Source organism: Chiloscyllium plagiosum, unplaced genomic scaffold (assembly GCF_037043375.1).
Source record: "Chiloscyllium plagiosum isolate Xiang-an unplaced genomic scaffold, Cpla_swu_hap1 HiC_scaffold_22, whole genome shotgun sequence".
Lineage (NCBI taxonomy): Eukaryota > Metazoa > Chordata > Chondrichthyes > Orectolobiformes > Hemiscylliidae > Chiloscyllium > Chiloscyllium plagiosum.
Window position 1 is genome coordinate 37,224,142 of NW_028270160.1, and position 14,999 is coordinate 37,239,140.

The 14,999-nt window shown below is 37.7% G+C and overlaps 1 long non-coding RNA gene across 1 annotated transcript in view; it reads left to right on the forward strand.

Annotated features, from left to right (window-relative positions):
* Window positions 1-14,999, forward strand: part of LOC122560958 (uncharacterized) — a 63,371-nt gene that overhangs the window by 37,660 nt on the left and 10,712 nt on the right. Inside the window, exon 2 of the long non-coding RNA XR_015761013.1 lies at window positions 2,407-2,510. This is a non-coding gene — a long non-coding RNA (uncharacterized LOC122560958). The remainder of the gene's footprint in view (window positions 1-2,406; window positions 2,511-14,999) is intronic.

A 14,999-nucleotide genomic window follows, 5' to 3' on the forward strand; every position in this document is an offset into this window, starting at 1 on the left:
AGGGCTGAGGGTGGTAGACAGGATGAAGATGGATGACCCTGCCACACTGGAGAGTATGAGAGGAGAATTCTAGGAGACCTGTTGTGGATCCTCCTCAAGATGGGTGATCTGTTCCCTTGTGAGGAAGTAAGTTCAGCGACCTTTGACCCCTGTCATCATATGGATCATCAATATCAGCTTCATCAGCAATGTTATTCTGCAAATAATCATCTGTACCATCAAGTTCTTAAGCTATACTGGAAGACCTTGCTTAGAGAAAGGTCCAATGGTTGAGCAAGACTGTTTGGATCACTAGGACTCACCACAATATCATTGTTTTGCAATCTAATTTCAGCAACTATGTCATCAAAAAGATATAATCTGCAGATGCCCCAGACAAGAAGACTTCATTTTGAACTGTTCCTACTGATCTAAAGCTCCAAACGTTTCTCAGCCGTATTTTTAAGCCAATTTCATCCATCCATTCTTTACTTTGAACATGGATGATTATCCTTTCTGGGAATTGCTGTTTAGGGAGGGTTTTTCACTTGAATCTCACCATTAGTTGAAGCTTTGTCCCATTAGTCATAAATAACAGCATAGCTGCCAATCTTTTTTTTGGCCCATTAATTTCACTTAGTAGTCTCTTTGCTGTAATTTTGTTGTCCATCTGATTGGATGGCATATGAATGTTCATGGGATTCTCATCCTTGTTCCCAGTACAGATCAATCTGTGTGCATTCTTTTGTTGAAGTTTGATGATAAGCTGCTGATATGCAAAATGCCCACGTTATCAAGTCCTGATGGGTGACTGTGTGAACATTTGGTCTTCTTCCACAGCATAAAATTGTTTTCTTCATAAGCCTGGCACACTGTCCAGGACTGGTTTTGAAATCTGCAATACCTATTTTTCTTGCTTGATTCAGGTGATAGTTTGAATAGGTCCTTGAGAAACTGCAAGTCCATTCTGGAAATTTTCATTCATGTATGTTGCAATTTTGTCTTCCAACTGTGGCGCAAACGCTAGGTGTTCTTCTGTTTGAACATGTACTCTTAAGCAGCTGTCCAGCTGTCTGGAAAACCATCTCCACTTTCTAACATTTTTCACCAAGACTTTGAATCCTTTGGCAGCTGCCTACTTATTTATCTCTTCTATAACTCCAATGATATTAAATCTGCACTGGATTGTGTATCTACTATTCTTTCTTACGTGGTAGTTCTGGAAGGGGTGCAGCAAGCACCAGAGAAGAGCTAGCCTTGACAGTATATGTTATTGTGCACGGATATGAGACGCTGAACAACTGCCTTCAATGGTGTGCTATTCTGTGATTCTATGAAATGGTTTTGCACCAGCGTAAGTGACTTCAGTGGCAAGTACAAACAGATTCAGTGTTTAAGCTAAAAGTCAGAATAATAAATAATTTCTAACCAAACAGTTGGCTTGGCTTAAATAAGATTGACCATTAGAATCATAGAATCCCTGCAGCATGGAAGCAGGCGATTCGGCCCATCAAGTCCACACTGACTCTCTGAAGACCATACCACCTATCCCTGTAACCCTGCATACCCCATGACTGATCCACTTAATCAACACATCCCTGAGCACAATGGGCAATTTAGCATGGCCAATCTATCTAATCTGCACATTTTTGGACTGTGGGAGGAAGCTGGAACACCTGGAGAAAACCCACAAGAAGAATGAGCACACTCCACATAGACAGGTCACCTGACAGTCAAATCGAACTCGGGACCCTAGCATTGTGAAGCAGCAGTGCTAATTATTGAGCAACTGTGCACCCACTTTAGGTGGGTATACTTTAGGTATGTATGTTACTTTCTGACCATTCATAAAATATATGTTGCTCTCAGTAGAATTTAAGGGTAAAAGCTTCCAAATGAAGAAATGAGATGGATGTTTAGAATTACATTTGAAACTTTGTACTTATTGAAATCTGATTTATATGTACTTTAAAAAGTATTGGAATAAACACTTAAGCTGGACTGTTCCTCATTTTTCAGCTCCAATTAACATTTAATTTGATAAAGATTGCATTCAATGAATTTCTCAAATGATTTTTATAACAACAGTGAGCATGTAGCATTTTATATTCACCATATTAGAAACTATGATGTGCCAGGATCTGATTAATACGTTATCAATACTTTGTCAGCCTATGAAATTTTAGCCTTTCCTAAATTTAGCAATGGCAGAATAAATACGTTTCATAAACATATTTTATACCAGTGAAAATAATGTACACTATTTCATAGCAATTTCCTGAAAAGAAATGAATATAACAGCACAGAAAAAGCACTTACTTGGATAATTAGTTTGTCTTTGTAATATATACTCAGCTAGCAGTACCTTAAGCCTCCTACTTGGTAAGAGTTTCACATTCTAATTTTGACACATGTGTTTGGTGACAGGTGATCTACTGGGAAATGTGGCATCAAGAGTCATAAGACAGGGGTCACAGTTCATGTGAATTTGCAATTTAAGTATCTCATGACTGAACAGAGATGCAGATGAGGTAAGAACCATATTTTATATGTTAACTCTTCATGTAGGTTAATCAAGTGACAAATGATCTACAGAGAAATATGTGAAACACAATTGCTAAATACTATCAGAGGTGATATGTACAGTATTAAATTATTATAGAAGTGCATGTCTTCACCTTTAAATAGTTTGCTGCCTGATTTAGATGTGGTGCTGATCTGAAGAAATGTCAACTTGACTACAATGATCTTGACCTATTAGTGTTTTATATATGTTGTAAAGAAAAGCTTTTCACTGGATTCCAACGGGTGTCTTGTTTTCAGAAACTTGGTAAGGATTTTAACCCACCTTAACTGCTGCAGATGGAGTGGGGACACAGCTAGAATGTGTCAAAGCTTTTTCTTTGACTCACACAACTCAGATTTTAGACTTTCTCAGCTTTAAATAATCAATGCAGATATCGAAACAAATACTCCTTGATATCTTCATAAACTGAAACCTTAATCGCCCTGAATACATTCCCTTTTTTCTTGGAGTAACTCACTTCAGTCAGGTATCTGTTGAACTGAATCCAAAAAAAAAACATTAATAACTTAACTACTGCTAAGCTGTTGGCCTTATTTCTTTTTCATAAAATCCCACAAAATGAACAAACTTCCTTAACCCTCCAGAGAGTCACCTACTGGCTCTCTGATAGCTACTAGTTTAAAACCAAAGTTCTGTAAAGACTGACCTAGTTAATTATTAAATACCCTCATAAAAATCATACACCAAAACCATATTGCACTAGTTTGAAGTCCAATCTCTACAAAATAACATTAAGATTTTAAATAACATACACTTTACTGGACCTTCCTCCAAAGAAGAATGAAAATGTAACTTTAAGAGGCATCTTCATTATCCATTAAAAAAACATTTTCAACACTATTCTTTACGTCACAATAACAGAAATAACAGATTACATATTTAATGTCAATATATCAGCATCATATGTGCTGTTGATAACGTACCCACCGTAACATTCAACTAAATATTACAATCTTTTGGCTAAATGTCAGGTTTAAGTTTCATGGTGAGTGTTCATCATAATGGTCTACAGTACAGAATTATGCCCTTTGTCCCATTAAGTCAGCACCAGTCAAAAACAACCACCTAACTTTTCTAACCCCATTTTCCAACAGTTGGCCCATAGTCGTGATGACCTTAGCATTGCAAGCGTACATCTAATAGTTCTTAAATATCATGAGGGCTTGTGCTTCTTCCACTTTGACTTGCAATGAGCTCCAGATTCCTACCACCTTCTGAGTGAAAAAACTTTATCCAAATAACTAGCAAGTTTACTCACTGCATCTTACTAAACTTGACTCATTAACTACCTACCTCACTCTGATGGTACCCATCTCATCCTACTTAAGCCAAATTCTACCACTTGACTTACCCAGAACAAGTTGCCACTGCTGCAGTGTCTGGGAATGGACTGATATCCCTAGAACCAATGCCATCTTTAAAAGACAGTTGTGAACCCAGACAATCACAGTCAAGCTTTTTAAATTCCATCTTCCCCTCAATATTGTCTACTTCTTTCTCTCCTCACTTTCCACTAGTCTCTCTTTTGTACTTTATCCTCTTTTTGCAATACAGCTCTCTTAACCTTAAGTCTCTATCAATTGCTCTTTTCTTCCCATTCAAGATTTTTTCATTCCCCTTTCTCCCACTTTTTCTTCCATCTTAAGTCCTTACATTTCCATTTCTATCTTAGCTAACTCTCACTAAGACATCTCAATTTCAGTTTTCCATTCTTCTAAATCTAACTGTTGAATAATCACTTAATTATCTCCTCCTTGCAAAATTCTGCTTTTCCTTCCACCTTCAATTTATCTGCTAGCTCTCCCAGTTTAGCCTTAGTCAAAGATTTCAAATAAGTCACCTACAGATTCAAGTTAATGTTGTAAATGAAATTGGAGGAAAACTTGCTAAAAATATAGGGAAGTAATGAGTGGGCATATCAGTTGTAGGACTGACTGGATTTTTTTATATTCATTCATGGGATGCCAATGTTACTAAAGGACTGGCAATGTATCTCCAAGTCAGGTTGGTAAGTAGCTAGGTGGGGAATTCTCAGATGGTGCTGCTCCCATCTATTTGTGCCCTTCTCCTCTCTTTGCAAGAACTGTAACTCAAAGACTTGGTTAGCTGAATGGCATTCTTCTGATTGGTACTGTTCTATTGGACATAAAATGTTTTGCAAAGGCACTTGAACGGAGGCTATTGAGGGTCAAAGCAGAGGAGAGATAAGGGGCAAAAACAGGAAGTGCTGCAGAAATTCAGTCGGTTTGGCAGCATCTGTAAAGAGAAAAGCAGACTTAATCATTTCAAGTCTCGTGACCCTTCATTCTGAAGTGGATGGAGAATCAGCAACCATGATATTTTCGTCTAGTTCTGCATAAACCCCAAAGTCCCACTGCTCCTGCATCCCGTTTTAGAATTGTACGCTTCACTTTATAACCCCACTCTTGTTTTTTTCCAAAATGTATTGCATTTCTTAACATTAAACTTCAAGAGCCACAAATCTGCCCATTCTAACAGCATTTCATCTCAAAAAGTTTATTACTGCCTTGCTGACAGTTCATAACTGATTTCAAATTTTGTGACAGCCCCTACATTTGAAATGGTGTTGTGCACATTCAAATCTAGATCATGAAAGTATACCACGAAAGGCAATGATCCAAGTACTGGCCTGTGGAACCATTATATAAACTTGCTTCTATCCAATAAGCAACTATTCACCACAACCCTCTGTTTCTTGTCATTCAGCCAACTATTTATCCATACTGCCGCTGAGCATTTTATTGGCCAAATTTCAAGTGAGCAGCTGGTAAGCAGGATGTAAGTAAGGCTCAAAAGTTAAAATTACCTGTGGATCAAACCAGCAGTGTTTGCCTTGTTTGATGCTCACACTGCCTCCCACATGGATCCAAAACCTGCTTCCTACTAAAATCCCTCTTACTCTAAATCCTATTTTTAACTGAGTACAGATAAAACTACATAACTACAAAACAATTCTGCGTGACTTCTGGATAATGGTGTCTCTTCGGACACAAATGATTTTCCATACACCGTTCACCTAAGTTAAAAATAGTAAAGCTATGGAATTTAAATACTTTTTCAGTTACATCGAAAATCATTATTGTCATTTGAAGGAATAGCTGTGATCATTTTTTTTCGGAAATTTCCTTCTATACATCATTGATCTGTAGGATATAAATCATTCAATCTTATGGCCAGTGAAGATGATTCCAAAATTATTGCAAATTGAAATATAGTCAGGTTGTGTGTCTCCTACACAAAGGTAAATTATGATCACACACAACATTAACCTGTCATAGGACTTTGAGTAGCCATCAGTAAAAGACATTGTCATCTTACTGTTCCAAGAAGAACATCAGCCATGATGCAGAAGTGCAGAACAACAATGTTCTAATCACCGAACCACTCGGTCCTGCATTGTTATGGAACATTCTTATCTTTTGTGTTTGCAAGTGGCTCAACAAATCAATTTATCATTAATATTACTGTTGGTTTGCAAATGATCATAGTTCTAGATTTAGTGGTTAAAATATACTCATCTGTACCACAGAAATTTCTTGGATTGACTTTTAGCTTCAAGCTGATCTTATAGCTGGCAGATGCCATGAAATGTCTTACTTTCATCTAAGAGCATGAAAATCATGTTCCACATTTCTGGGGAACACAACTGTGTTCATAATAAGGACCCAAAATCAGTCCATGTTAAATTTATCCCAAGAATGCTTCCTGTGAGCAATGCACTACTCTGTTAGGCAATATTTCTGAGCACTTCAAACAGAATATTTTTCTGATTTAACAATGAACCTTGTCTGCTGAATTGAAGATTGTATTTAAATCTGTGATTCACTGTTCTCCCCATTGTTCTTACATCTAGATTTTTGTGCTAATTTTTATTATTACTGTCGTCACTTATTCAACCAAATCTTGTTCTCCAGGTCTCATCTCTCATAAGGACTTTGAAAAATGTCATGCTATAAAATGATTTGTTAGGGATTGGATTTACCCAAGACAATCAGAACTCAATGTCTTCACCCTTCACCAGGAAATATAAATGCAACGTAATTTGATGAGTTCAAAGATATCTGTTTCTAGAAATAAAAGGCAGCAGTGAAATGATGATGATATCTAACAGGCATGTAAAAATGTCAAATGAGGCTGGCGAGTATAGGGGGAGCTTAGGTAGTTGGGTTGGATATGAGAAATTTAGTTGGTGACATGTCAGTGGCAGAGCTGCCTGCACACTAGCTGGTGACTGAAACATATCTAACAAGAATTTCCACTCCATGAATTAATTCAAAGCTTCACCAAATTAGGTCGTACCTTCAAGATTAAATCAGCACAACTTGGGCAACAAGAAAAATCTGACCCATAAATCACAGATGTAGTTAACTAGGATTTTTTGCTTACAGATGAAACAAAACAAACTCGGAAGAACGCATCAAGAAAATGGAATATCTTGAACTCAATAGACCAATAAAAGCACCCTTCCCTTCCTAGCTGTCATTTTGAAAAGTCACATACCTCTGAATATTTAGTTCCCCGTTTTAATCTCCTTGTAACTATGTCTCCGTAAAGGACAAAGAAACCATATCTTTTATCACTATTTGCGCAGTTAATTCACTTATTTTATTCCAAATATTATATACATTTCAGTAAACAACCATGAGTTTTACCTTCCCATTTTGTCCTCTTTAGATGCTATTTGCTGCTGTTTTTCAATGTTGGTACTTTCTGTCCCACTCAAGGTGTCAATATCCAAATAGCTACCCTGCAATGCTGTCATTTCCTTTTGCGATGTAAGCCAACATTTACTTTCTCGTAAATCCTCCCACCCTCTTGAGCAGGCTCCCAATCTTGTACATTTTTCCTCAGCCAGATGCTGAAACATGTCAGAGATTTTTTCATCAGATTGTGATCTTGACTCTAATCTAGAATCTCCTTCATCCCATTTCGCACTGGTTCAGATAGGTTGGAGGTTGATACATCATATACCAAAATAGGATTCTTCCCATCAAGTCAGTTTTGCACGCTGATTGACATCATGATCTGACTGATCTGCATACTTGAAGCAGACATAGGGTGGGTGCACACTAACTCCTTTAACAATATGAATAGGGTGTACATTGTATTGTTATGGACCAGGCCAGACCCTTCAAAACATTTAAAGAAAGTAGCCCAGAACCTAACTTTGCGAGTTGTCTTAAACAGGTGTAAAATGGACATTCCAGCTAGTCCAACCACTTAATTTTACACAAAACAGAATTTATTTCCAAGATTACCAAATGAAACACAAACAAAAGAGGATAGAATATAGAATAACTTAACCTGTTTCATAAAACCAAGGACAACACAATCTTGCTAAAGGAGCAGCATCATCACACCTCTCCCTTAAAATAAAATGAACCATTAATATCCAAAGATGGCTTCATATTAAAATCTCTTAATCTTAAATTGTTAGTACACTACATATACATTACATTGACAGGAATCATACAAACATGCACTACTACTACATTGTTTCAGTCTGTTTTACTCCTGCCACCAAACACCTCCATTTCTCATCCAAGTCTCAACAATGCATCGTTAATCACATTTTCTTGTCCTGCCACTTGCACAGTTGTCAAATTGAATTGCTGTAACAACAAACTCTATCTAAACAGTCTGGTATTTTTGTCCTTAAATTTCTCCACAAACTTCAATGGGTTATGGTCAGTGTATATGATTGTCTCGGATACATTACTGATAAAATAAACATTGAGATGTTGTAACACCAACATCAAGCTCAAGGTCTCCTTCTCAACTGCCAAATATTTCTGCTGATGAATATTCAATTTCCTGGAGAAATATCTGATAGGTCTTTCTATCTTCCCATCATCTTCCTGTTAGAGCACAGCACCGACACCCACATCACTTGCATTGATAACTAGCTTTAAATTCACTTTTAGCCAGGTTCATCACCAAGCCAGCCTCCCGAAGTCGATCGAACAACTCTGGTAAATGTTGTAAATGTTCCTTCCAGGTGTGACTAAAAATCACCAGGTCATCAACATAAACTATACAATTGGGTAATCTGGAAATGACTTTATTGATTAGTTTCTGAAATAGTCTCTAAAGTCATATCAAACGGCATGACTTTAAATCGATACAGTCCGTTTGGCATTATGAAAGCCAAAATTAGCATCGGTCTTTCGGACAAAGGCACCTACCAGTATCCTCTGAGCAAGCGCAACTTAGAAATATAGGTTGCTTGTCCCACCTTCTCAACACTGTCTTCCAAACACAAAATTGGATATGCACTAGTCTTTGTAACTGCATTGACTTTGTGATAGTCCATGCATAACTGTTGGGTACCATTTGGTTTTGGCACCATTACTGTGGGTGAGCTCCAGTCACTGGAACTGACTTTGATTATGTCGTCTTGCAGCATGTGTTCAATCTCATTTTGAACCTGTGTCAACTTTAGAGGGTTTTGCCTATAAGGATGTTGCTTAATCAGAATAGCATTTTCTATATCTACATCATGCATAATTAAGTTAGGATTTCCCAGCTTATTTCCACATATCTCCCCATGCAGTAGTAATAACACTTTTAGGTCAATTCAATTTTCCTCTGGAAGGTTACTCAATAACTTATCCAAATGTTTGACAACTTGCTCATTGTCCAATTTAATTTGAGGAACGTCCAATTCAGAATCCTCTGAACTTGGTTCTCCCCTCTGTGTTGTAACCAATAATACAGTCTCCTTTGGCTTTCCTTCCCTGTCAAAATACCTTTTGAGCATATTCATTGACACACTCTGTGAAATTTCTCTCTGTCTGCTGTCCTTATCAAATAGTTTACCTCACTCAATTTCCTTTCGACTTGATAAGGTCCACTAAACCTTGCTTTTAAAGGTTCATCAAACACTGGAAGTAACACTAACACCTTATTGCTCATAGCAAAATTGGGAGTTTTTGATTTCTTGTCTGCTTCCTGTTTCATTGTATGCTATGATACTTTTAAATGATGTTTAGCCAACTCCCCCACTCTATTTAATCATTCCTGGAAATTTGACACATAGTCATAATACGTGGTGTCTGAATTCTGACTTACCAATTTCTCTTTAAACATTCTTCGTGGTCCTCTCACCTCATACCCAAAAACTTCAAATGGACTGAATTTGGTCAATTCATTTGGTGCATCTCTGGTCACAAAATGTACAAACAGAATTCCCTTATCCCAATCATCTGGATAGTCTTGACTATAAGCTCTCAACACGGTCTTTAATGTCTGATGCCACCTTTCTAGTGCTCCCTGTGGTTTTGGATGGTATGAATTGTTTTATTTTTAAGCTGTCCATAACTTCCTTGAATAATTTTGATATGAAGTTTGACCATTGATCTGATTGTATCTCTGCGGTTAGTCTGTATCTAGTGAAAAATTTGAGGAACTCCTCTACAATCCTTTTAGCTGTGATATTGCATTATGGAATGGTCTCTGGAAATCTATTGATACATCTATTATTGTTAACAAATACTGATTTCCACTTTTTGTTTTAGGTAGGGGTCCTAAACAATCAACTAAGACTCCACTAAAAGGTTCCTCAAATGCAGGAATAGGCATTAAAGGTGTAGGTTTTATTACTGCCTGTGCTTTTCCAATCACCTGACATATATGACACATCTGGCAAAGTTCAACTACTTACTTGTGAAGTCCAGGCCAGTAAAAATGGATCTGTATTTTTGCTTGAGATTTTGTCACCCTGAAATGCCCCCCACCACTGGTAATTTATGCACCACTCATACCTCCTTTCTATAGCCTACTGGCAGTACGACTTGATGAATTTCTGCCCATTTCTCATCTGCCCGAATATGTGATATTCTCCATATCCTCATTGTTTGCTCTATCATTTATTTGCTCCTGGTTTGCATCAACTATCTGCTCAAACAGGGTCTTTGCTAATTCCACTTTAACTTTCTTATCTATATCTTATCTTTGATCTCACTTGCTTCAACTTATGACTTTGTGACCTTGTTACCACACAGTCAGGAAAAATCACAGGATATGTTTTTTTAATTAGATTTCGATTTCTTACAGTGTGGAAACAGGCCCTTCAGCCCAACAAGTCCACACCGACCCTCCGAAGAGCAACCCACCCAGACCATTCCCCTACATTTAACCTTCACCTAACACTACAGGCAATTTAGCATTGCCAATTCACCTAATCTGCACATTTTTGGACTGTGGGAAGAAACCAGAGCACCCAGACACTGGGAGAATGTGCAAACTCCACACAAACAGTTGCCTGAGGCGGGAACTGAACCGGGGTCTCTGGCACTGTGAGGCAGCAGTGCTAACCACTGTGCCACCGTGCCGCCCTATGTGTTCTGCAATAGTCCATTTGCCTGAGTTTCCACTGGCTTTTCAACCACAATAGACAGCCCTCCTACCTGTGAACCAGCTATATTGTTACCAAGGACAAATTGTATTCTAGGAGCTAAGAGTTTGTCCAGTACTCCACCCATGACTTCTCCATTCTTCACTGGACACTCTAATCTCACTCTACATAATTGAGTGCTTCCTGTCTCACCGTGAATTCCTGTTACTCGTATCTTTTCTGGCAGTAGTCCTTCAGAGGTACATATCTCCTTATCTTTCAGTTTCACAAATTGAGAGGATCCTGTATCTCTTAATATTGTAACCTCTTTACCTGTTGCTCCAGACCTATGTGAGTAAACTTTACCGTTGCAGGTATATGGTTTAAGAAGATCTGGCACTTCCTCCTTAACCAACCTCCAATCAGGTTGTACATTCTGGTGCAGCTTTCTAGCCTCCACTGTACTTTTTATTACCACTCCAACAAAATTCACTGGCTTATCCTGTTTTCCTGCATCTGGCTTCCCAGTGCTTTGCCTAACCCACCAACATTGTGATTTCATGTGACCTACGTTATTGCAGTGAAAAAATTGGAGATTTTTAACTTCTTCTTCCCCTTCAAGAGTTTCCTTTTCACCCTGTGGTAAGTTATCCTTATAATCTTCACTGAGATCTACCTTTCCCTTTCCCCTTGAGGATTTCTCTTTTCCCCAATTTTTATCCGTCACAGATTGAAACTGATATTGGAAGCCAAACTTTGATTTATGGACCAGCTCATAATCATCAGCCATTTCAGCTGCTAACCTTGCCATTTTAACTCTCTGCTCTTGCACGAGTTCTCACTACTTCAAGAAGTGAATTTTTGAACTCCTTCAAAATAATTGTCTCTCTAAGAAAGTCAAAGGCTTGCTCTATTTTTAATGCCCTTATCTACCTATTAAAATTACTTTGTTTGATCCCCTCAACTCAGTGGAGGTTTGACCCGGGTCTCTCCTGAGATTCCTGAAAGGTTGTCTGTTGGCTTCTGACACAAGCTCAGATGCACTTAAGATAGCTTTCTTCACCTCTTCATATGCCACAGATACCTCCTCTGGTAATGATGTGAATACCTCACTAGCTCTACCTATAAAGTTTGTTGGGATCAACAAATGGTCACTGACCACTGCATTTGTTTAGCCACCATTTCAAATGAGAAGACAAAGACCTCTACATCCTTCTCCTCGAATTTAGGCAATGCTTGAATATATTTAAACAGTTTCTCACCAGGCCTTTGGCTACCATAGATTTGCTCATCCTCACTCTCTGCCTCACTAAGCTTACCTTCAGTCTTCACCTCCATCCTTTTAAGCTGATTTTCCTATCTCGGTGCCAATTTCTGAAGTTCAAACTCCCTCTCTTTCATCCTTTCCTCTCTCTCTCCTTATCTCTTTCTTCTCTCTCTCATTCCTCTACTTTAAGAGTAATTCAAACCATTTCTTATCCTGTGCCTCTAACTGAGGTTGCTTCATTTTCAGTTGAAGTTTAGCCATCTCTAAAGATTCTGATGGCATTTCCAGCAAATTTAAATGATGAGCCACTGCTGTAATTATTTCTCCTTTCCTCATGGAAGGAAGCAGCTTCAACTCCAACTTGTCTGCTAATTCTAACAGCTTGGCCTTATTCACCTTTTCTAAGGCCCCCAAAGTCACTTCCATCCCCAGAAAACTCTCAGTGACTGAAAGAGACATTGCTATCCCAAGCATTGTCTAAACCAACCAAAACCAACACTCAGATCAAAAGACATTAACACCTACCACTCACTGCCTTCGAGTCCAACAGTCCTAATCCCAATTCGGAGCGATAGAACAAATCCCACTAAGAGCCCCGAATATATTGTGGACCAGACTAAACCCTCTCGAAACATTTCAAGGAAGTAGCCCAGACCCTAACTTTGCCAGTTGTTTTAAGCAGGTGTAATGTGGATAGTCCAGGCGTGATGCAGCTGACCCAACCACTTATTTTAAGAGACTACAATATAGAATAACTTAACCTATCTGAAAACAGAACACACTGTCCCAACTTACTCGTGCTGTTGCAACTACTTGCAACAATCCCCATAAACACCCATTGGCAAAAAAGGAAAGGTCAAACATAGGTTCTTACAGGAGATATGTCAGAAAGAGAGAGAGATGGCAGAGAGATTCAGCATGGAACACTTTCTTCCATGCAGCTGTTTCCTTGATCATCATCCTCAAACAAACTGACTAATCTGAACATTCAGACTGTCATAACCCAACCCAAACCAAACCAAACCAGAGGGAAACTATGCTGGAAGAACTGGCCACTTCCTTTTCATTGTACAAGCATTTTTTTAAACTTAAAAGCTTCAAATAGATCAAGCCAGACATTTCAGAACCTGTGTCGTAAAACACTTTTGAAAATAACCAAGGGCATCACAACCTTGTGATTGGAGCAGCAGCATCACAGTATCTAAAATGTATCAATGTGCTGTAGATGCCAGTTTTGAACCAAAAGGTATCTCATAAGGTCTATGAATTGAACATTTTCAAGTGAAATTTCACACCTCCAAGCTGAACTTCAATCATAACCCCAAAGCCTAGAAAATTGGGATCTCTGAACCTCATTGCAGCAGTAATCTGATTTAAGCAACTTGTTCTTTGTTCAATGGAACCATAAGTGGTTCCTAAGTTGCAGTTATCCTGGCTGTAGGTTGGTCATTTTGTTATCTAATACTCATTAAAAGTTTGCAATAACATGTATGTTATCAAGTAATTCACTCAAGCACAAAAATGGAATTCCAAGATTTTCTATCCTTTATGCATCTCAAAAAATGCAGTCAAATGGCAAGCAACAGCAGTGTTTCTTCCACACTTCAGTATCAGTTAAAAATATAATTCTAATTAAGATGACGTAATGAAATTTCTGCATCTACACACATGTTTTACTATTTCCAAACTTTCCAGTTAATGTAACATTCTTAATGGTTTTTGGAAAATTTTATTGGAGACAAGCCATTTTTCCACTCAAGATTTATATCCCAGTAACCGTACATTTATCTACCGTTGAAAAAATACCATTGCGTAGCTGCAATCTTGTACGCATATGGACATACAAATAGTGACAGACTGTTAAAGGCCCTCTGGTCCATCCACTCTGTCCCATATCTTGTTATTATATTTTGAAACCATATGATTCCCTGGGAGAAGTGAGAGGTGAAATAAAACCTAACATATCTAATATATACACTTGTGTAGGTCCAGTAAATAGAAATTAACAAGCATTTTCAGAAATTCCATGTATTTGTATGCTGTGGGCTATTAAATTATTATATCATACTGCTTTTTGCTTCATTTGAAAAGGGAAGTAAATATTATGATTTCAATTTTATTTAAATATACATATATTTACAGCAGGTACAAAAAAAACACAGTTGAATACCTCTTGTTGATTTGTCCCTGTTCTATAAGTTCATTTGAAGGAAGGTTGTGAATTTCTGTGGAAATACATATCGAATGGAATGGGTATTTAGTGTTAAATTTGGCAGTTGCCAAAGGAATCTTAAATTTATCTCTATGTTATGCCTATTGTGAATTGCTGTTAATTGCTTCAGCATGCATATTGCAAGATATACAGATGCCAGCAAAAAATCACACAATTGAACCTGTGTAATTTAAACATATCATATAGAGCATTAGGGAAAGTAGTTCCTCAAATTTTCTAAAACATTTGATGTGTCTTAGACTTATGCAGCACATAGGAGAAATAGGAAATAGATATCTGTAGTTTATTATATTTTATTACAACTGCACCATTTTGCAGGTTGAATGTTGCCTTGCATGTTACTCTACATAACTCATTCTATGTCACTCACCAATCTTTAGCCAAAAGAATGGCATATTAATTGGACGGTCTCTTAGATCTGATAATCTTATGTTTTAATGATAAAGTGATGTTAGCTGTCACTAGAAGATGCATGAGAACATTAACTTGAATTCTCCTCTGATGTTTCCTCCCTGTCTACTGGGGAAGACATGATTTACATGTCCTATCTTCCATTTCAAATCAAATTATCACTGTG